The sequence below is a fragment of the Hibiscus syriacus genome, unplaced genomic scaffold (assembly GCF_006381635.1).
Source record: "Hibiscus syriacus cultivar Baekdansim isolate YM2019G1 unplaced genomic scaffold, ASM638163v2 tig00002377_pilon, whole genome shotgun sequence".
Lineage (NCBI taxonomy): Eukaryota > Viridiplantae > Streptophyta > Magnoliopsida > Malvales > Malvaceae > Hibiscus > Hibiscus syriacus.
Window position 1 is genome coordinate 59,251 of NW_024061927.1, and position 22,040 is coordinate 81,290.

A 22,040-nucleotide genomic window follows, 5' to 3' on the forward strand; every position below is an offset into this window, starting at 1 on the left:
TTTGATGATTCCAACAGGTTTAGGAGTTGATATTTGAAGTAATTCCGATTAAAAACGGTGTTTTTGATGAAATATGGAGATAGGAAGAGAGTAGAGAGGAGAACGGCGGCAAAGAGAAAGAAGATAGGTTTTGAGAGAGAGGGTTTTATGGGCGTGATATAACCAGAACCCTCAGGGGGTATCGATTCCCCTATAAGGGGAATCGGTTCCCCTTTAAAGGGGGAATCAGTTCCCCTTCAAGGGGGTATCGATTCCCTCTGTACTAAAATTGCTAAAATTTTATTTTAAACACTCAAAATGCAAAATTAATTTGCTCTAGAGGTATTGACAACTCATATTATGAAAAATTAACTATGTTCAATCAATCAAATCTATCATTTAAAAATTATTTGAACATATAATCAATTTTTCACAAAGAATCATAAACTCCCCCTAACTAATAGCAAAGAATGCAATCAAAATTAATTATAAGCATTTTTCATTCACTAGTAGAAAAAACCCCTTTAATGACGCGCATTGCGCGTCATCTATGGGTGAGGATGACACACATTTGCCTGTCGTTGAAGCCACCGACATGAATTTAAGATGACGCGCAACTGTGCGTCATAAATTTATGACACACATTTATGACACACATTTATGACACACATTTATGACGCACATTTATGACGCGCATTTATGACGTTCATTGAGCGTCATTGAAGCCACCGTCATAAATTAAGATGACACACATTTGTGTGTCATAAATTTATGACACGCATGTATGACTTACATTGCGTGTCATTGAAGCACATGCCATTAACAAATATGACACACATTTGTGTGTCGTGATTGTATTTCATAAATTATTGTTATATATATATATATATATATATATATATATTGTAGATCGACAAATAATCAAACTAAATCACATTTAATGCCTCATAATACTAAATATATATATCATATTATATATAAACAATCCATTTGCATACAATATATTCACATTAAGTTACAAACATAATATCCATCAACTATGGATATTTGAAAACAAAATACCAAGAATGTTCTCAGATTATCACAAGAAGATACTAACATATTATAAGATCTTAGATGCAACTCCTCTAGCTTCTTCTGCAATTTTGAAGTTGCTTCTTCATATTCGAGAACTCTTGAAACAGGCTGCGAATGAGCATTGGCTTCAACTGAACTAGTAGGAACATCAGATGCACCAGCTATTCCCGAACCTTTCCCAAAATTAGAGCTGATCACCTTTGGTTTCCACTCCTTATTTGAACCAATTACTGATGACATATAGGACTTAATACTTTTCATATATTAATCAAGCATCAACTATCTTCAGGTGAGAACATAAAGTAGTCCAAACATTTGTAAAGAGCAAACATTTTCATTTATGGTTATCAAGTCATCACTCATCACTAAGTAATATGAAAATAACGAAAAATCAAGTAAATTTGTGGTAAAGGTATCTTAAGCTTTAAAAGGTTTACTTTTCATTTCTCACAGTTACATTGTTATTTAAGGGGATAAGTCTATTTACATATGGGTAATTCACCAATTCTTCTCGGTTATAATGATGATTTTCATTCAAACTTGCTACTGAATTCTATTTCGCTCAGAGGAAAAGGTGATTGATATCCATTTACCAAAATTAGTTATAGATTCCAATGATTATAAGGAGTAACATAGTGGGTATGAACTCTGAATATCCTTAATCAATCAAATAAAGGAGGGCATTGAACTAAACTTTCCTGGTTTAAGTGAATTTAGATAAATCCCATCTCTAACAAATAACACACATATCTTGATATCTAGGTTAGATCGAGACAACTTAAGCATCCATGTACAGTTCAACAAAAAGCCAAAAAACATCTTTTTTTTTTGTGTATCAGAAGGATTATAGCACAAAATCCACAATATTTCTCTGGATTTACCCAATTAAGCCATAAAACCAATAAAACACCATCTAAGTTTATCAGCAATTACCAATATATAGAAAAGTTACAAAACAACATTGATTTGGAAACTGAAAAGTTAAATAATAATACATTCTACCTGCAGGTTTCTTTGATTTGGATCCAATAAATCTGTTATTTGCTCATTGTATAACTGCAAAAGAAAATTGAAAATGAAGTGATAAGGAACAAGAATAGTACAACGCTAAGCAGTCTAATTATGCCAAAACTAAGAATCAAAATAATTCAATTATGTTTATCAGCATGCTTAATTCACAACTTCTAAATGGGAAATATAGTACAACTCAAATACCCACCTTGGCACATAGAACTCCAATTACAATCCCTCTAAGGTGGAAAATACGAACAATAATGCATAAAGTATGGAAACAGGAATTACTCAATCGCACTGATTTAGCAAATTAGATTTCTAAATTACATATCGATCAGCTAGTAACCACAGAAGTCACATACAAGTTAAATGTCCTCGGGAATAGACTATTAATAGTAATTTAACTTTGAAATAGGCTTGCGATACTATATGCATGAAAAATAGAATACACAAAGGATATCATAAAGGCAAAAACAAGAAATTCATAGATCAATTAAAAGCATAGCAGCAGAGCCCCAAACAAAGGGAACTAATTAACAACACGGAAAAATATTAGGAACAAAAGGCATATTGATAGTGGAACTTACATTTTATTAACGAACGTTTCCAATAATACTGAGAATTAAGCTTATTGATTACAAATAATAATGCATTAATGCTTACCTTTAGGACAGGAACTTCCCATGTTGCCACTGCCTTCATCATCATGGGTAGTCAAATTACATGCATTTCATCTTTAAGAGAAACGATAAACTATATGCTTATATTTACCCACAATTCAGTTGCTCTATACAAGATTGTTCCTCTCAATTCCAACATCTCATCATCGGTAAACCATAACGGATTCCGAAAAGTGGTGGGAAGCATATCAAGATACCTGAACCAGTCTTTAAATCCACATAAATAATAAATAAAAGAAAATAAAAATAAAACAATCAAATATGTTAAGTACATACGGTTTCCACGAAGAATTCTTTCGAAGACGTTCCACAGTAAGAAATAAAATCATTAAAAACCTATCATCAAATTCTCCTTCTTGAAACATCGCTCTACACTCTGCTCCAATTAAAGGATCTTGCAAATTTATCAAATTTAACTTTGTATTATGTCATGTCTACTTGGACTAAATAGCTCTAACTCACATAAAAATTTTGTGATCTTTATCTTAAACGAAACAACATTTGATTGATCATCAATGACTTTTCCATGCATGTATATTTTCCATTCATAATCACTAATCAGGGCTATTAGCATATTGGTAAATCAAAATCTTACCAATGATGGCACCGTAATGCATAACAGGATATGGCTCCTTTCGGTCAAGATTTCCCACATTGAAATTCCATATGAAAATACATCAACCTGTCAAATTAAATATTCATAAATTTGGCTTTAACATGTACTCATTTTTCCCTTCCCAGTGGCAAGACATATATACTTGAATATGACTTTACTGACCTTTTCAGAAACCTTGGTGCTGCTATCATTTAGCAGTTTTGGCGCCATCCATGGAAGGGTTCATTGCACACCTCCATAAACTAGAGTATTGCACTTGATTCTTGATAATCCAAAATCTTCGATCTGCAGAAACAACACGCAGTAGCCATACTTCAAGTTAAGAGCCAACGAAAACCTTTCAGAGACATAAGCCGTCGTAGTTCCTAACATAATAACTTAAGGTGTGAATGGGAAAATCTTCAATCATATTTAAATGTTAATACACATGAACAGACTAGAATTTACTTTTTGATTGAATTCCTGAAACATGATAATTATTTTAGTACGATACCTAGCCACTTGAGTAGAAATTATACAATTATGGACTTTAACATGTAAAGCTAATGAAGACTATTGGTTGAGAAAGCAAGTGTTACCTAGCCAGAAAATGTAAATGAAATTAAAAGTAAAAGTAACAAAACCTTGACTATGTGTTATTTAAGGCATATGGAACTTTGCTAGAGTTATGTTGCCTATTTTAATAAATCTACTTGAAACAAAACACACTACTCTCCAAGATAAGTAGGCGGAATCTTCTTAATCATCTCTTCTGACAACAATAATATTCATAAATTTAAGACTATGTTACTAAAACTCAAGGATGAGTATCAGATATGGCCATGCGTCTGACATGGTTAAGTTCAAAATTTTCTTAGTTTTTTTTCGTTTATTAGGAGACCATATGTAATATCATCAATCATGAAAATTACTAACATCAAATTGTATATAATAATCATACTATATATTCTCCTCAAACTATTTTGCTCGTAACCCAATATTCATTAAGAAGCTTTGAGCAACCTAAAAAATCTAGAAAAAGAATAATTTGATTCCCAAGTTCTGACGCCAGTATAAACCTTCACCATTGGATTATTGGCAGTAAGAAAGCAATAAATCTGACGATGGAGTTTGAATAAATCTTGGATCCATTGAAGATGACCATTACTGATGCCTCTGAACCCCACACTTGAGCATTGAACTCTTATAAAACAAGCAAACCTAATTTATATTTTAGAGAGAGAGAAAATCTGATTAAGAAAAAAAGTAAATTAATTAAGATGTAATAGAGCTGAAAGGTCGTCTCCTTTTCCCCCCTCCAAGGAACAAAAGCTTCTAACTGAATGGCAGATATTGCACAATTTCAGATTAACAGGACAATCACAGGATAATTAAGGTATTTAAAATAGCCTAACCAAACTTAATTTATAATGCAAGATCTTAAAGTCATGATCCCTTAAAGGCCCACTCTAAATGAGAGTAATTACCATAACAACATGTCTCCTTAAACAGATGAAAACAAGACAAAGGATATAAGATAAGGTATTGAGAAGTTCATACTGGACGTAAAGGAAGTCCCAACGGGCCGAGGATGCAATTTGTTTGTGGCACAATCCTGTCTCTAGGATGATGATACCTACAAGATGATCCAAATTTGCAGTCGCCAATCCTCAAATAGTATTGACATTCAGGTTCACCAGGTCTCTCTGGAAATGTATGTTCCTTTTGGTTACTGCTTGAAAAGCCAGTAGAAGAGGCAATGAGGGATAATGACCTACAAGCAAATGTGTTGAAGCAGATACTTGCGTTAGTCCATAGACAGAAGTGGCTCCAATAGCAGTTTGTGGACCAGGAGATAGCACTGGCTTACAGGCGCTTGCACCAAGTAAGCTGAAAATAGATTCAGGAATCTCATATAGTCTTGATATTATCTTTAAATGCAAATGTGTTGATCATCCTTCTGAGTAGTGATTCCAACCCTGAACAGGAACCATTCCTAGGGAAAACAGTACAGGACCATAAGTTCCTTGAACATATGAACCAGGTAAAGGTGGTGACCTTGCCACTTTCACATTGGTGGATGCCCCACCATACTGTTCAGGTATCCGAACAGAAGGAGACCGCACAGGCTGATAAAATTGAGGTGCAAATGATGAAATTGATGTGCCAGCTGGTTGAGGATGGTTAAATTTACAAGTAATACCAAATTTGTACTGCCCCGTTTTCAAATAGTAGGAGCATTCATTCTCACCCTGTTAATGGATACACATCAAATTGATGTCTAGATGTTTAAAGAATCATCAAAACAGACAAATAAAAATTGAAGACAAAATAAGAAAAGAGATCATCCAAACCGGTCGTTATGGGTATCCAAATACATTCAATGAAACATGGCTTAAGGATCCACATCCATGTTTTGGATGATGGAACTTGCAGGATGCACCAAATTTACAGGTTCCAGTTTTTAAATAAAACTACATAGTTGCAAAAGAAAAGGGAACTAGTTAAAAACAAAAAGAAAAGGTGTTTGCAGCATTAATTAGCAAAAGAGTTCACACATGAGGAATGCATTTAAATTTAGGTGCCTTTTCAAGTTCCTCCTGCTCAAGTTCAATAAAACTTTTGACCTTTGTAAGCCTTTCCCTCAGAGATGTCTGAAGCACAGGGGATTTAGGTTTTTTGAGATGAGGTTTTCACTGATTCTGTTACAGGTAAAAAAAGAAAGAGAAGGCAAGTGACCTATTTAAGTTTCCAAGTGTATAATGAACCAAAGTATGGCGGACATAGTTCTTTAAACCTGATGAGACACTTCTGTTGAAGCTACTGAAGACGTCTACGCATTCTTACTTACTCTAGCCATTGTCTCCAAATGAAATTCCTGAAACAGGACAATTATTTTAGTACGATACCAAGCACTGTCTTCATTTAAACCTCAACACCACTTATATACTTAAGCCTAGCTTACCTGAAATTATGGAGGCTTTAGAGTACTTCTTGGTAGCGAGGGTAGTGTTGGAGCTTCAAAAATCTGGACCAAAGAGAAGAATAGACAACAAATTAAAGAAAACTTACTGGAGAAAAATCAACGGTAAAGAACAAAGAGGAAATGCTATAGGCAATACTTATTGTTCAATGGTCTTGCTTTTGAAATTTTAGCCATCATTTCTTACTCAAGCTCTCTGGTGCTTTTGAAATTTTAGGCATTCTCTGTGCCGTTTAGAATTCGGGTTCTTTAGGCCTTGTCAATTTGAGAGTTGGAATTTAGACAGTAGCAGAATTATCCTAATTTGTTATAAGGAATTTGGTGGGGAAAAAAGAAACAAGGTGTTGAAGCCGAAATGATGTGATTCTATTTATTTACATTTGACAGAGAACTGTGAGGAAGTGACAAATCTCTGGTAGATGATTGGAACTTTCTCATCATTTCTGCCATTGAAACGAATGGTGTCTGTTCCACGAACATAAACCTTCAGGGAAATCACAAACCAAATTTCAATATTGATTCCTAATTGCTAGTGAAAATATGCGAAGGAGGAAGTTATCACTGACCTTTTTATCCAATTTGTTTGATATTTCAACAGTGGAAGAGAACCGGTTGGAACTACCTGTCGGAAGACCAAGTTTTGACTTGTGGGCAACTTATGGGGTTTCACATTCAGAATCTAAGGTACAAAGGGAAACAACAAAGAGAAAAAACTTCAGATAAAAGTTACAAATCACATAAGCTAAAACATGTTGAGGAGAAGAGCATAGAAGCACCTGTCTAGATCTTCCTCCATATAGTTTATGTCATTTGAATGCTTAATTTTCTAGAGCCAGATTAGGAGTTCCAGCATTTCCGGTTTTTGGCTTCAATACCGAGGGGTTCCGTATCATATTAGCTATCTTTTTAGTCGTCTGATGCTTCTTATCACTCACCAGTTTTTTCTGAGAAATCATCAATGGTTTAGGGGTGCAAGCTTCAGCTTCTACTTACACAGTAGATTTGCTTTTCTCTTCATCATCAGGAACATTTAAACATGATTTTTTAGTTAGGGCACTGAAAATCCAACATAAAGGTATAGAAGAGGGAACTGATTATCGAGGGGGAAGAAGCGGGAAAATGAAAATTATAGGGAAGTTAAAAGACGACTTTTATAGATGATACACAATTAAAAAGTGTACTCTGTGTTTTTGTAAATTTTTTGGATTATGACTATTAAATATGACACACATTATTGTAAGTCATAAATAGTTCATATTTTAAGAAACATGACATTTATTTTATGACACATATTTTTTGCAAGTAATAAAATAGTGTGTGTCATCGTTCGTGTGTCATTAAAGGCATATTTTCTTGTAGTGATTTATTCTTAAAAGTGCTAAAATTATTTTAAACACTAAGTGAAGATAGGTCAGTTAAACCTAATTCTCTCCTAAGTGTCCAAAATCTTTCATTGTCTAAAGGCTTTGTAAAGATATCCGCTAATTGATGCAAAGTATAAACAAATTCTAGAACTATATCTTCCTTAGCGACATGGTCTCTAATGAAGTGATGTCTTATTTCAATGTGCTTAGTTCTAGAGTGTTGGATGAGATTTTTAGTGAGACAAATAGAACTAGTATTTCCACACTTTATAGGAATGGTACCTACTTCAATTCCATAATCAAAAAGTTGTTGTTTCATCTATAAAACTTGTGCACAACAACTACCAGCTGAAATGTATTCTGCTTCAGTGGTAGATAATGCAACACAATTTTGTTTCTTTGAAAAGAAATCAACATATTTCCAAAGAATTGGCAAGTACCGGAGGTTCTTTTCCTATCTAATTTTCCTCCTCCATAATCCGCATAAGAGAAGGCATGCAATCTAAAGCTAGAGTCTCTAGGATACCAAAGTCCTAAACTAGGAGTGTCCTTAAGGTATCTAAAGATTCTCTTAACAGCTAGTAAATGTGATTCCTTAGGGCATGATTGAAATCTAGCACATAAGCAAATACTAAACATAATGTTCGGTCTACTTGCAGTTAGATAGAGCAAAGAGCCAATCATTGACCTATATAATTTAACATCCACACATTTACCTCCTTTATCCAAGTCAAGCTTTGTAGAAGAGCTCATTGGAGTGTCATGGGGTTTCCCATTTTGCAGTCCAAACTTTTTGAGCATATCTTTGACGTATTTAGCCTGATTGATGAAGATGTCATCTTTTCTTTGCTTGATTTGGAGTCCCAAGAAAAATGAGAGCTCCCCCATCATGCTCATCTCGAATTCACTTTACATTAGCTTAGAAAATTCTTGGCAAAGAACATCATTAGTATAACCAAATATTATATCATCAACATAAATTTGAACTACTAATAAATCTTTACCTTTATGCTTTAAAAACAATGTAGTGTCAACATTCCCTTTTGAAAATCCTTTTTCAATTAAAAAGTTTGACAATCTTTCATACCAAGCTCTAGGAGCTTGTTTTAAGCCATAAAGTGCTTTTGTCAATTTAAGAACATGATTTGGAAATTTTAAATCTTCAAAACCAGGAGGTTGTTCCACATACACTTCTTCTTTTATAAAACCATTTAAAATGCACTTTTAACATCCATTTGATATAATTTAAATTCATGAAAACATGCAAATGCTAATAACATTCTAATTGCTTTCATCCTAGCTACGGGAGCGTATGTTTCATCATAGTCTATGCTTTCTTCTTGAGTATAGCCTTGAGCAACAAGTCTAGCCTTGAGCAACAAGTCTAGCCTTGTTTCTCATTATATTACCACTTTCATCAAGCTTATTCCTAAATACCCATCTAGTACCTACAGTAGATTTATTACTAGGCCTTTCAACTAATGTTCATACTTTACTTCTTTCAAATTGATTTAACTCTTGTTGCATAGCCATAATCCAATGCTCATCATTTAATGCTTCTTTAATATTCTTAGGCTCTATGTATGAGATAAAGGCAACATAATTACAAATATTTCTAAGTGATTTAATGCTTCTTTAATATTCTTAGGCTCTAAGAAATTAGCATATTTCCAAGGAATTGGCAAGTACCGGAGGTTCTTTTCCTATCTAATTTGCATCCTCCATAATCCGCGTCAGAAAAAGCATGCAAGCTAAAGCTAGAGTCTCTAGGATACCAAAGTCCTAAACTAGGAGTGTCTTTAAGGTATCTAAAGATTCTCTTAACAGCTAGTAAATGTGATTCCTTAGGACATGATTAAAATCTAGCACATAAGAAAACACTAAACATAATATCCGGTCTACTTGCAGTTAGATAAAGTAGAGATCCAATCATTGACCTATATAATTTAACATCTACACATTTACCTCCTTCATCTAAGTCAAGCTTTGTTGAAGAGCTCATTGGAGTGTCATGAGGTTTCCCATTTTCCAGTCCAAACTTCTTGAGCATATCTTTGACGTACTTAGCTTGATTTATGAAGATGTCATCTTTTCTTTGCTTGATTTGGAGTCCCAAGAAAAATGAGAGCTCCCCCATCATGCTCATCTCAAACTCATTTTGCATTAGCTTAGAAAAGTTTTGGCAAAGAACATCATTAGTAGAACCAAATATTATATCATCAACATAAATTTGAACTACTAATAAATCTTTACCTTTATGCTTCAAAAACAATATAGTGTCAACCTTCCCTTTTGAAAAACCTTTTTCAATTAAAAAATTTGACAATCTTTCATACCAAGCTCTAGGAGCTTGCTTTAAACCATAAAGAGCTTTTGTCAATTTTAAAACATGATCCGGAAAATTTGAATATTCAAAACCTGGAGGTTGTTCCACATACACTTCTTCTTTTATAAAACCATTTAAAAATGCACTTTTAACATCCATTTGATATAATTTAAATTAATTGAAACATGCAAATGCTAACAACATTCTAATTGCTTCCATCCTAGCTACGGGAGCGTATGTTTCATCATAGTCTATGCCCTCTTCTTGAGTATACCCTTGAGCAACAAGTCTAGCATTGTTTCTCACTATATTACCACTCTCATCAAGCTTATTCCTAAATACCCATCTAGTACCTACAGTAGATTTATTACTAGGCCTTTCAACTAATGTCCATACTTTACTTCTCTCAAATTGATTTAACTCTTCTTGCATAGCCATAATCCAATGTTCATCATTTAATGCTTCTTTAATATTCTTAGGCTCTATGCATGAGATAAATACAACATAATTACAAATATTTCTAAGAGAAGATCGAGTTGTTACCCCTTTGGATGGATCACCTATAATCTCACCATCATTGACATAGTTGTACTCTCTTGGATAAGATACTTCCCTTTCTTCAATGGTAGGATTCTCGAGAGGATCATGAGTTTCCTGATATTTCATTTCTTCCTTTGATGATGATTCTCCAACATCATGTCTAACGTCATTTTTATTTATAATGCCTACATCATCATTCACACAAGAATCCTTCCTCGGAAGGAGATTATCATCAAAAACAACATGTATAGACTCTTCTACAACTAAAGTTCTTTTATTAAATACTCAATAAGCTTTAGAATTTAAGGAATAACCCAGAAAAATTCATTCATCACTTTTAGCATCAAATTTGCCAAGATTGTCTTTACCGTTGTTTAAAACAAAACATTTAAATCCAAAAGGATGAAAATAGCTAATGTTAGGCTTTTTATTTTTAAAAAGTTCATATGGAGTTTTCTTCAAAATAGGCCTAATCATTACTCGATTAATAACATAACAAGCGGTATTTGTGGCTTTCGCCCAAAAATATTTTGGCAAATTGTTTTCACAAAGCATGGTTCTAGCCATTTCTTCTAAAGTTCGATTTTTCCTCTCAACAACTCCATTTTGTTGAGGGGTTCTAGGTGCTGAAAAATTATGGCTAATACCATTAGAATTACAAAATTCAGTAAATCCAAGATTTTCAAATTCAGTTCCATGATCACTCCTAACACTAGTTATAGAGTAACCTTTTTCGTTTTGGATTACTTTTGAAAACGTGATGAATTTTTCTAATGCTTCATCTTTAGTACTTAAGAATATAACTCAAGTAAATCTAGAATAGTCATCTACCAATACAAATGCATATTGTTTTCCACCCAAGCTAGTAGTTCTAGATGGCCCAAAAAGATCTAAATGAATCAATTGTAATACTCTACTAGTGGATACATCATTAATGGATTTAAAAGAAATTTGCTTTTGTTTTTCTTTAGCACAAGCATTACAAATTTTATCATTATCAGCAGCCCTCGAACCAAATCTCCTTGAACTAACTGTTGCAAAACACTCATACTAGCATGTCCTAGTCTCCTATGTCATAACCAACTATCATACTCATCCTTAGCAACTAGGCATAAATTAGTCATATCTATAGATTCTAAATGCACCATGTATATGTTTCCTATTCTATGACCAACAAGCATAATCCGATTAGATGTAATGTCAATAACTTTACAACCATTAGTTTCAAACAAGACATTGAATCCTTTATCACAAAATTGACTAATGCTCAAAAGATTATGCTTTAATCCATTCACATATAAAACATTTCTAATTTATATGGAAGAGGTATTACCTATTGTACCTATACCTTCGATGTAACCTTTTGAATTATCACCAAAAGTCACTTCTCCTCCATTTTTGGCATTAAGCTCTATGAACCGGCTTTTGTCTCCGGTCATGTGTCTTGAGCATCCACTATCAAGGTACCATGAGTTTGAATTTGTTTCCCGTGCCTTGTAGCAATGCTCCTTTTCCTACAAACATAGATTAATTTCTAATTTTTGGTACCCAAATTCTTTTGGGTCCATATTCATTAGTTTCCAAAATCCTAGTCCCCTTAGGTATCCATTTGTGTAGGATATCCTTATATTTAGTAGTAACGAGTCCTTTAGGAACCCATATACTTCTAACGATTTTTTCATTAGAGGTTCTTCGGGGACCTCTATGATTGTAGTTTTTAAAACTTTTTCTAACAAAGTTGGATTTTGAATTTTCTCCATATTCAAAACGTTTTGTTCCAATTTTATCAAAAGAAGCTTTAAGATCATCAATTTTCTTTTGATGATCATCATTGACATTTGAAAGTAAATTTTGCAAATCCAATTTTTTCTTTTTAAACTATTCTAGTTTGATTTGCAAATCTTTTAAAAACAATTTCTCATAATCCAAAGCCAACCCATTATATTCCTCTAATAACTCATCATAAGATAAATCATCTAAATCAAATGAGTTAGAGGTTTCCTTAGAATCTTCCCCGAATGCCATCAAGCACAAGTTTGCTACTTCTTGTTCCTCTTCATCGGAACCTTCGTTATCGCTCCATATAGCCACGTGAGCCTTGTGCTTACTTTTTGATTGACCATTCTTCTTCAATTGTGGGCAATCATATTTGATATTCCCCGATTTTTTTCATTCATAGCAAATGATCGGGTCCTTCTCTTTTGGTTCATTTTTGAAGCCTTTATTTCGTTTGAATTTTCTTCCTCGGTTAGGCCTCATCATTTTTCTGAACCGTTTGGCAAACAATGTCATTTCCTCGTCATCATCATCTTCATCCGATTCACTCTCATCTTTTATTGATTTGAGAATAACTCCCACGTTCTTCTTCTTCTTCTCCGTCTCCTTCTTTGGCTCGTCTCTTTTCTTAAGGTCTTCCTCTTCTTTAAGCATCATTTCATACGTGAGGAGAGAGCCAATAAGTTCATCGAGGGTCAAGGATTTTAAGTTCTTAGCCTCGATGATTACCGTCTTCTTTGATTGCCAAGCTTTTGGAAGAGAGTAAACTAACTTCCTTACAAGCTTGTCATTTGGAATGATTTCTCCATATGATTTGAGACTATTGACAATCGTGGAGAATCTATCCGTCATAGCTTTGACATCTTCATTCGGTTTCATCTTGAAATTTTCATAGCTATGAGTTAGAAGACTAATTTTAGTTTCTTTTACATCGTTTGTGCCTTCATGAGTGACTTGTAGTTTGTCCCATATCTCCTTGGCGGTTGTGCAAGATGAAACTCTCCCGTATTCATCCGGTCCAATAGCACAAAAGATAATATAGATAGCTTTGGAATTGAGCTGGAACATTCTTGTCTCTCATTTACTCCATAATCTTGGATGAGTGGAAGGTTTGATGTATCCTTCTTGTATGATATTCCATGCTCCCATGTCACTTTCTTTAATGAAATACATCATCCTATTCTTCCAATAAGCATAATTAGCTCCATTGAAGAAATGAGGCTTGTTAACGAGCAATGAATCAAGACCGAAGTCGGAGTTTGAAGCGCCGACCATTGATGACTTGAAAATCGATGTAACTCTTCCCGAATCGACTCAAGAGGTGATTAAACCTTCAAATGAGTGATGCTCTGATACCAATTGTTGAGTTAATAGATTGATGGAATTGGCCAAGAGGGGGGTTAATTGGCAAATAAAAATTTTTGTGGAAGCTTTACAGAAAATTGAAAGTAATTGCGTAACAATTTAGAGTGGTTCGACTTTCTCAACCAAAGTCTACGTCCACTACCTTAGCTATCCACACTATGGATTTTCCACAAATTCACTAATTTGTCTTTCTTTTGAGGACAAAGAGTAACCTTACAAATCCCTCAAGAATTATACCCCAAATTCTTGAGAACACTATCTCCCAAAGAGAACAATACAAATTTTGCAAACTTACAAGAAAATCCTCACAATGCAAGATGTTTGCACAATTCTAGAACAAAAAAAGAACACTCAAGAATAATACAATTAAGCACAATAAGTGTTCTTGAAAGAAAAAATGAATATTGAATGAAATAGGCTTGAAAATGCTCAAACTTGAGGTTTGATGCTTTCTCTTTGATTCTCACTCGATTCTTGTTGATTGTTGTTTCTTGTTGTTTATCAATGGCTTATAAGCTTGTTTAAATACTCCTTCAATTGATTCTGAATATTGGAGATGATTAGTGGAGTCAATGGAGCCGTTTTAGTGTGAAATCAATTAATAAAACAACTTGGAGCATGAGGGGAATCGATACCCCTCATAGGGAATCGGTTCCCTAAGTGTAAAATTCAAATATTTCGACCGTTGATAAGGGGAATCGGTACCCCCTTGGAGGGGAATCGGTTCCCTCCGAGCATTCTATTTTTCTCAGAGCCAAACCATTCAGGGGGGAATCGATACCCCCTTGGGGGGGAATTGGTTCCCTCTGGACAATCTGAAATTTTTGGCTTTGAAACGGTTCAAAATACTTTGTAAAATTGTTTTGAAATTATTTTAAGATTAAAACTTAATTTTACACTTGAGTAAGGATTAAAAATGACATTTGAAAGATTTGGAGTAATATTTTGATATTCGAATAATTATATCGAATATACTTAGAAAATCTTTTTGGAAAATCTTAAAATTCATTTAACTTAATTTGTTATATCGAAATATCAAAATGTTTTCAACAATAAAAATATTTAAAATTAAAACTCATGCATACATACAACAAATAGGAAACCAATTAATTAAAACAAAAATATTAAGTTTAGAGGTTATCCATTCTTTTTCAAGTGTGGCTAGAACATTTGAATTTCTTCACTTTTGTCACCATTGCTCCCACACACCTACAATAGACATTTATTTGGATTTTGGTATCCAAATTGCTTTGGATCCTTGAACGTTATAGCTAATGTCCCTTATTTCCTTTGGAACTCATACTTGTTTAATTTTAAAATGTTTTACTTTCTTTAAAGGACATGTATGTTCCAAATGACCATGGAAATGACAATGTGAGCATTTTGCCATTTTAAATATGATGAATTGGTTTGAGAAATTAATTTTTTTTCTTTTGTTAAGCTTTCAAGCTTTTTTTTAAAATCAAGATTTTCTTTTTCTAAATCATTGATTTTGATTTTAGAAAGCTCAAAATCATTTTTGAAAATTTCATTTTGTTTTTCTAAATCAACTTTTTCTTTCAAAATCAAATCATTTTCAACTTTAAAATTTGAAATTAATTTCTTATATTTGGAATCAATGGTCTCAAACTCCAAATACAATTCATCATAAGCATCTTGTAACTCATCAAAAGAATATGAATTTAATTCATTTGAGTTAGAAGATACCTTGGGCTCTTCAAGAGCCATCAAGAACACTACCTTTGGTGGTTCTTCTTTCTTGTCACCATGAAGTTCTTCAAGCTTATTCCAAAGCTACTTGGCATTTGGACAAGAAGAAACGCCTTCATATACACCGTGACCAAATGCACAAAATAATATGTGCATGGCATTGACATTTTGTTGGGAGTTCTTTCATTCTTGGGCACTCCACTCCTTATTCTTCTTTTTTGGAGAAGAGTATACATTCTCGATCATCTCTCATGCATCAAGATCATTGGATTTTTTTAATAGCTTTATTAATTTCTTCCAATGATGGTAGTTGGCTCTATTGAAGTATGGAGATTTGTCGATCGATTGGGAGTCTTCCATGTGTATCTTCTCAATTGTGTATGAAATGGATAGAGCTTCTTCAAGGATCGTCTCAAGTTTCTTAGACTTTCTAACGAGTTAAACTCTGATATCAATTGTTGGGATTTCCGATAAAGCTCAATTGATCAACCGAATGAATTACCAAGAGGGGTGATTGGGTTTTGAGTTTAGGGAGTAAGGAGTATAAATAGATAGATAATTTGCACTAAGATTATAGTGGTTCGACTTCTCAACCAAGTCTACATCTACTACCTTAGCTCCTCACTAAGGATTTTCTAAGAAATTCACTAACTTGTTCTTTCTTTTTACAAGATAAAGAGATAACCTTCATAACTCCCTAGCTTTTCACAAGCTAAGCTAGAACCAATCCCCTTTTACAAAAGGTTAAAATGTAAACAATAAAAACCTCTAAAAAGAAAAGTGTTTACAAAATTAAGCTCACAAAGAAAACAAATAAAAGATTTGCAATGAGCTCAAGACACAAATATATACAAGAGAAAGGAAAATAAGAATGAAAAACTCTTCTCTTGTATTTGATTGCTTGGATATGTGTTGTGTAACATTCTTCAAGCGTCCTTAACTTGTTTTTATATGTTGGAATGAGTTTGTGATCGTTTCTAGCTGTTGGGGATGTTTTGGAGCCGTTGGGGATTAATTTTCTGCAAAATAAAACCACCCAAGACAGGGAGTATCGGTACTCCTTTAATGACTATCGATACTACCTTTGTAATTTTTAAATAAACTAGTCGTTACAGACCGTGGGGCTTGACCAATATCGATATTATGCTCATGGTACCGATATTACTGTGTAAAGTAATATCGATACTCCTTGGGTATCGGTACCTATTTTGCATTATGGAATTTGAGCTACTTTGAAAACAACTGGTAGTATCAACGCTACCTAGAGAGTATCGATGCTTCTCTTACCTTTGGTATCGGTACCACAATAATAATATCGGTATTGTTCATATAGTATCAATACTGTAAGAACAATAATAGTTTTGTGCTCAAATTCTAGTTTAATAGACTTTGAATTGTTTTTTAAAACTTTGAACAAATTCAATCATGTCCAAAAACAATTTGCCTTAATTTGTTATATCAAAATATTATAAAACATAGTTCAACAATCTCCCATTTTTTATATAACAAAACATTTAAAAAAAATATTGTTTTGGCAAAATTCCCCTTAATAAAATATTTAATGAAAAAAAAGAGCAATATTTGGAAAATGTTAAAGTTTCCCCTTTTCATTCTTGAAATTGAATTTTTCAAACTCATACTTCTCCCCTTTTTGTTATATAAAAAATAATTCAACTTTAAAGTTCAAAAATAACAATGGAGAGTAAATGATAAATTTTAGCATAAAATCATTTGAAAAATCAAAAGCTCACCCTCAATAAAAACATTTCAAACAAAAATTTGACTTTAAAATCTTAACACTTAAAAAATATTGAATTTCAACAAAGATGAACAAACACGTAACACATGAAATTCAATATATCAAAGTCTAATATACTTTATGCAATAATAATTGTTGTATTTAAGTGCATGTGCATAAAGCTATCCAAAAATGTTATGCATTTGAAAAATTGATATCAATTGTTAGAGAGATATCATTTGCAAAAAATTACATGCATAAACATTTAAATTAAGGTAAAAAATTAAAATTTGTAAAAACAAAGCAATAAAACCAATTTTGACCAAAATTCATTATGATGGACTAAAAATTATGAAAAATCATTAAAACTTTACAATGTCCATCATAATACTTTTTAACATACATGAGATAGAAAACATAAAATTATTTAAAATCAAAACTCATGCATGCATACAACAAATAGGCAACCAATTAATCAAAACAAAAACATTAAGCTTAGAGGTTACTCATTCCTTTTCAAGTGTGGCTAGAGCATTTGAATTTCTTCACTTTTATCATCATTGCTCTCACACACTTAAAATAGACATTTATTTGGATTTTGGTATCCAAATTGATTTGGATCCTTGAACATTAGTGCTAATGTCCCTTATTCCCTTTGGAACCCATAGTTGTTTAATTTTAAAATGAGTTCATTTCTTTAAAAGACAAGTATGTTCCAAATGACCATGGAAATGACAATGTGGGCATTTTTCCATTTTTAAATATGATGAATTGGTTTGAGAAATTAATTCTTTTTCTTTTGTTAAGTTTTCAAGATTAACTTTAAAATCAAGATTTTCTTTTTCCAAATCATTGGTTTTGATTTTAGAAAGCGCAAAATTATTTTTCAAAATTTCATTTCTTTTTTGTAAATCAATTTTGCTTTCAAAATCAAATCATTTTCAACTTTAAACTTTAAAATTTGAAATTAATTTCTTATATTTGGAATTCATGGTATCAAATTCCAAATACAATTTATCATAAGCAACTTGTAACTAATCAAAAGAATATGAATTTAATTCATTTAAGTTAGAAGATACATTATCAAGCACAATATCTTTGGTGATTCTTCTTTCTTGTCACCATAAAGTTCTTCGAGTTTATTCTAAAGCTCCTTGGCATTTGAACAAGAAGAAACACCTTTATAGACATCAAGACCAAATGCACAAAACAATATGTGCATGGCCTCGGCATTTTGTTGGGTGTTCTTTCATTCTTGGGCACTCCAATTCTTCTTCTTTGGAGAAGAGTAGCTGCTCTCGATCATCTCCCATGCATCAAGATCATTGGAGTGTATGAATAGTTTCATTAATTTCTTCCAAGTAGTTGACTCCTTTGAAGTATGAAGGCTTATCGATCGGTTGGGAGTCTTCTATGTCGAACGAGCCGGAGGTAGAAGACATCTTCTCGGTTGCTTTAAAAAATGGATAGAACTTCTTCAAGGATCGTCTCAAAGTTGTTAGACATTCTAATGAGTCAAGCTCTGATATCAATTGTTAGGATTTTCAATGAAGCTCAATTGATCAACCGAATGATTTGCCAAGAGGGGTGAATTGGTTTTTGAGTTTAGAGAGTAAAGAGTATAAAGATAGGAAAATCTGCACAAGGATTTATAGTGGTTCGACTTCTCAACTAAGTCTACATCTACTACCTTAGCTCCTCACTAAGGATTTTCTAACAAATTCACTAATTTGTTCATTCTTTTTGCATAATAAAGAGATAACCCTTACAACTCCCTAGTTTTTCAAAGGCTTAACTAGAACTAATCCCCTTTTACAAAATGTATAAAATGTAAACAAGAAAATCTCTATAAGGTAGGGTGTTTTTCAAGAAAATTAAGCTCACAAGAAAACAATTGAAAGATTTAAAAATGAGCTCAAAAACACAAATATTTTCAAGAGAAAAGAAAATAAGAATAAAAGTTATCCTCTTGTGTTTGATTGCTTGGATAGGTGTTCTAACCCTTCTTCAAGTGTCATCAACTTGTTTTTATATGTTGGAATGAGCTTGTGGCCATTTTTAGCCATTGGGAATGTTTTAAAGCCGTTGGAGATTAATTTTATGTAAAATAAAACTGCTCAAGACAAAGAGTATCGGTACTCCTACAGGGAGTATCGATACTCCTTTAATGAGTATCGGTACTACCTTTGTAATTTTTAAATAAAATAGTCGTTAAAGGATGTTGGGCTTGACCAATATCGATAATATGCTCATGGTATTGATACTACTATGTAAAGTAGTATGGTACCCCTTGAGTATCAGTACTTGTTTTGCATTCTAGAATTTGAGCAATTTGGAAAACAACTGGTAGTATAGATACTACCTAGAGAGTATCGATACTTCTCTTACATTTGCTATCAGTACCACATGAACAGTATCAATATTGTTCATACAATATAGATATTGTAAGAACAGTATCGGTACTACTTACTCAGAAAAATAGTTTTGTGCTCAAATTCTAGTTTAATAAACTTTGAATTATTTTTGAAAACTTTGAAGAAATTCAATCAAGTCCAAAAACATTTTGCCTTAATTTGTTATATCAAAATATTATAAAACATAGTTCAACAAAAAGGATTACAAAGTTTTTCACCATCATTCTTTAACAACTTCAAGTTCAAAGATAATGGTGAATCAACTCCCTTACAAGATTCCATCTTAAAATTTCTTAGAACATCTAAGGTATATTTCTGTTGTGAAATGAAGATATCAACCATATTTTGATTAATTTCGATTCCAAGAAAGTAACTCATCAAGTCAATATTAGACATCTCAAATTCTTTTTGCATACTCAATTTGAATTCTAAAATAGTTTTGTCATTGCTTCTTATCACTAACAAATCATCAACATAAAGAGAAACAAGCAAATCATTATTCTTATATTTCTTAAGATACAAACTAGCTTCATTAATACTCCTTTGCAAATTCAACTTTTGCAAATAAGAATTAATTTAATAATACCAAGCCCTTGGTACTTGTTTTAGGTCATAAAGAGTATTCTTAAACTTTTACGTTTAATGTTCCATTTTGACAACCACGAAACATTCAAGTTGACAAACATATATATCTACTTCAATCTTTCCATTCAAGAAGATAGATTTTACATTCAAATAAAACACATTCCAATCCAATTAACATGCAATAACAATGAGTAATATTATGATATCGAGTCTAGCAACAGGTGCAATTGTGTCACCGTAGTCAACTCCACCTATCTGTTCATATATGTTGGGTATGAAGCTCGATCGATCAACCGAAAATGTGCCAAGAGGGGGTAAACAACTAACGTTCTTAGTCGAGACCAATGACTATGTAAGAAGCTCCAATTTGGTAGATCTATTGTCATAATGGTTTGAGTCTCATGCTTCCTTTAGTCTAATGCTAAGAGCCTTGCCATAAGTTTACATGTACTGATCTCTAATCATAATATCATGCTATTATACATCTTTATATACAACACACAAGCTGAGGTAGGCATCATGGCGTGGTTGGAGAGTTTCGCTACATCTTAAAGGTGTCGAAACGATTTTTTCGGATTTAAAAAAAACATTTTTAAATTTTCTTTTAATTGATTAATTTTTAATTAAAAAATATTGTGATTAAAAAAACCTCTTGTTTTGAAAAATTTGGGATTCCTTTTTTAAATAATACGTACGGTTCGTGGAGTCGCCACCAATCTTTGATTAGGGTGTGATTGGACACCCAAAAATGTTTTGTTATTTTAAATAAAAAATAATTTTAATTAAAACAATAATTTGTGGTATGCGTTATCAAAATCCGAGTTCGGCAGTCGGTTACACGTGGGGAAGGATTAGCACCCTCACATCACCCTAAATCGGTACCTGGTCGATTAATTAATGTCTTTGCAATGAAATTTACAAATTCGAATTTAATTTGATTTTTGATCCCATTAAACAATAAAAAAATGAATTTTACAATGAAATATAATAAAATTAAATTATTTCATATCGAGAAGAAATAAATTTCTTATAACTTGTGATAATTAATTCTTACTCCAATTGAAATAAAGTAATATTAAAAATTTCATTATAATATTCAGATGCACCAAAACATATTAAATTAAAATTACAAAGCCTTTTTAGAAAGATAACAAATATTCGATTATTTAAAAATATCGAGACAAGATCTTACATAATTTCAAACAACATTTTCTTGAAAAATTTAAATAATCGAATATTTCATCTTCTTTGTTCCCAAATTTTAAAACAATGAATCATTTTTATTAGGTTTCACTATTGAGATACATTATTAATTCAAAATTGTCGAAAACGACTCTCTAATGAGTTAAGACAAACCACTTAAAACAATTTTAAATTAAAAGAGTATTACCCTTAGTCAAATTATTTGGATCGAATCAAATTATGCTCACGGGGATAACCTATCTTTGAAATTAAAAGATTCATGCAATTTACTCCATGTGTCAGCAACCAAATATATTCATGTGATTTAATACGCATTAGAATTATAATTTAAAGACAAGAACACATAATATATGAACTACCCTTAAAATAAATAAATAAAAATACTTATATAATACGTACATATATATAAATATATAATATCATGAGCAACGTGTGAGTTAGAAAGTATGGAGCTTAAATCATGCATGACATATATAATTATTCATTATGCATGTGTTCATGAGATGCGAAATACCCATTTATATGCCACCATTTATATGACCAACACGTATATACGCATATATATATATACAGGTTATACAATACGCACATGTATATAAGATACAGGAAGCCACCATTATACAGCACGTATTTACATACAACATGAATGTGAATACATAATTTGAACTCATATGTACAAAATATTAGGCAA

The 22,040-nt window shown here is 32.4% G+C and overlaps 1 pseudogene; it reads right to left on the reverse strand.

Annotated features, from left to right (window-relative positions):
* Positions 1-3,588: 3,588 nt before the first annotated feature.
* Positions 3,589-7,284, reverse strand: LOC120145472 (annotated as a pseudogene).
* Positions 7,285-22,040: the final 14,756 nt, after the last annotated feature.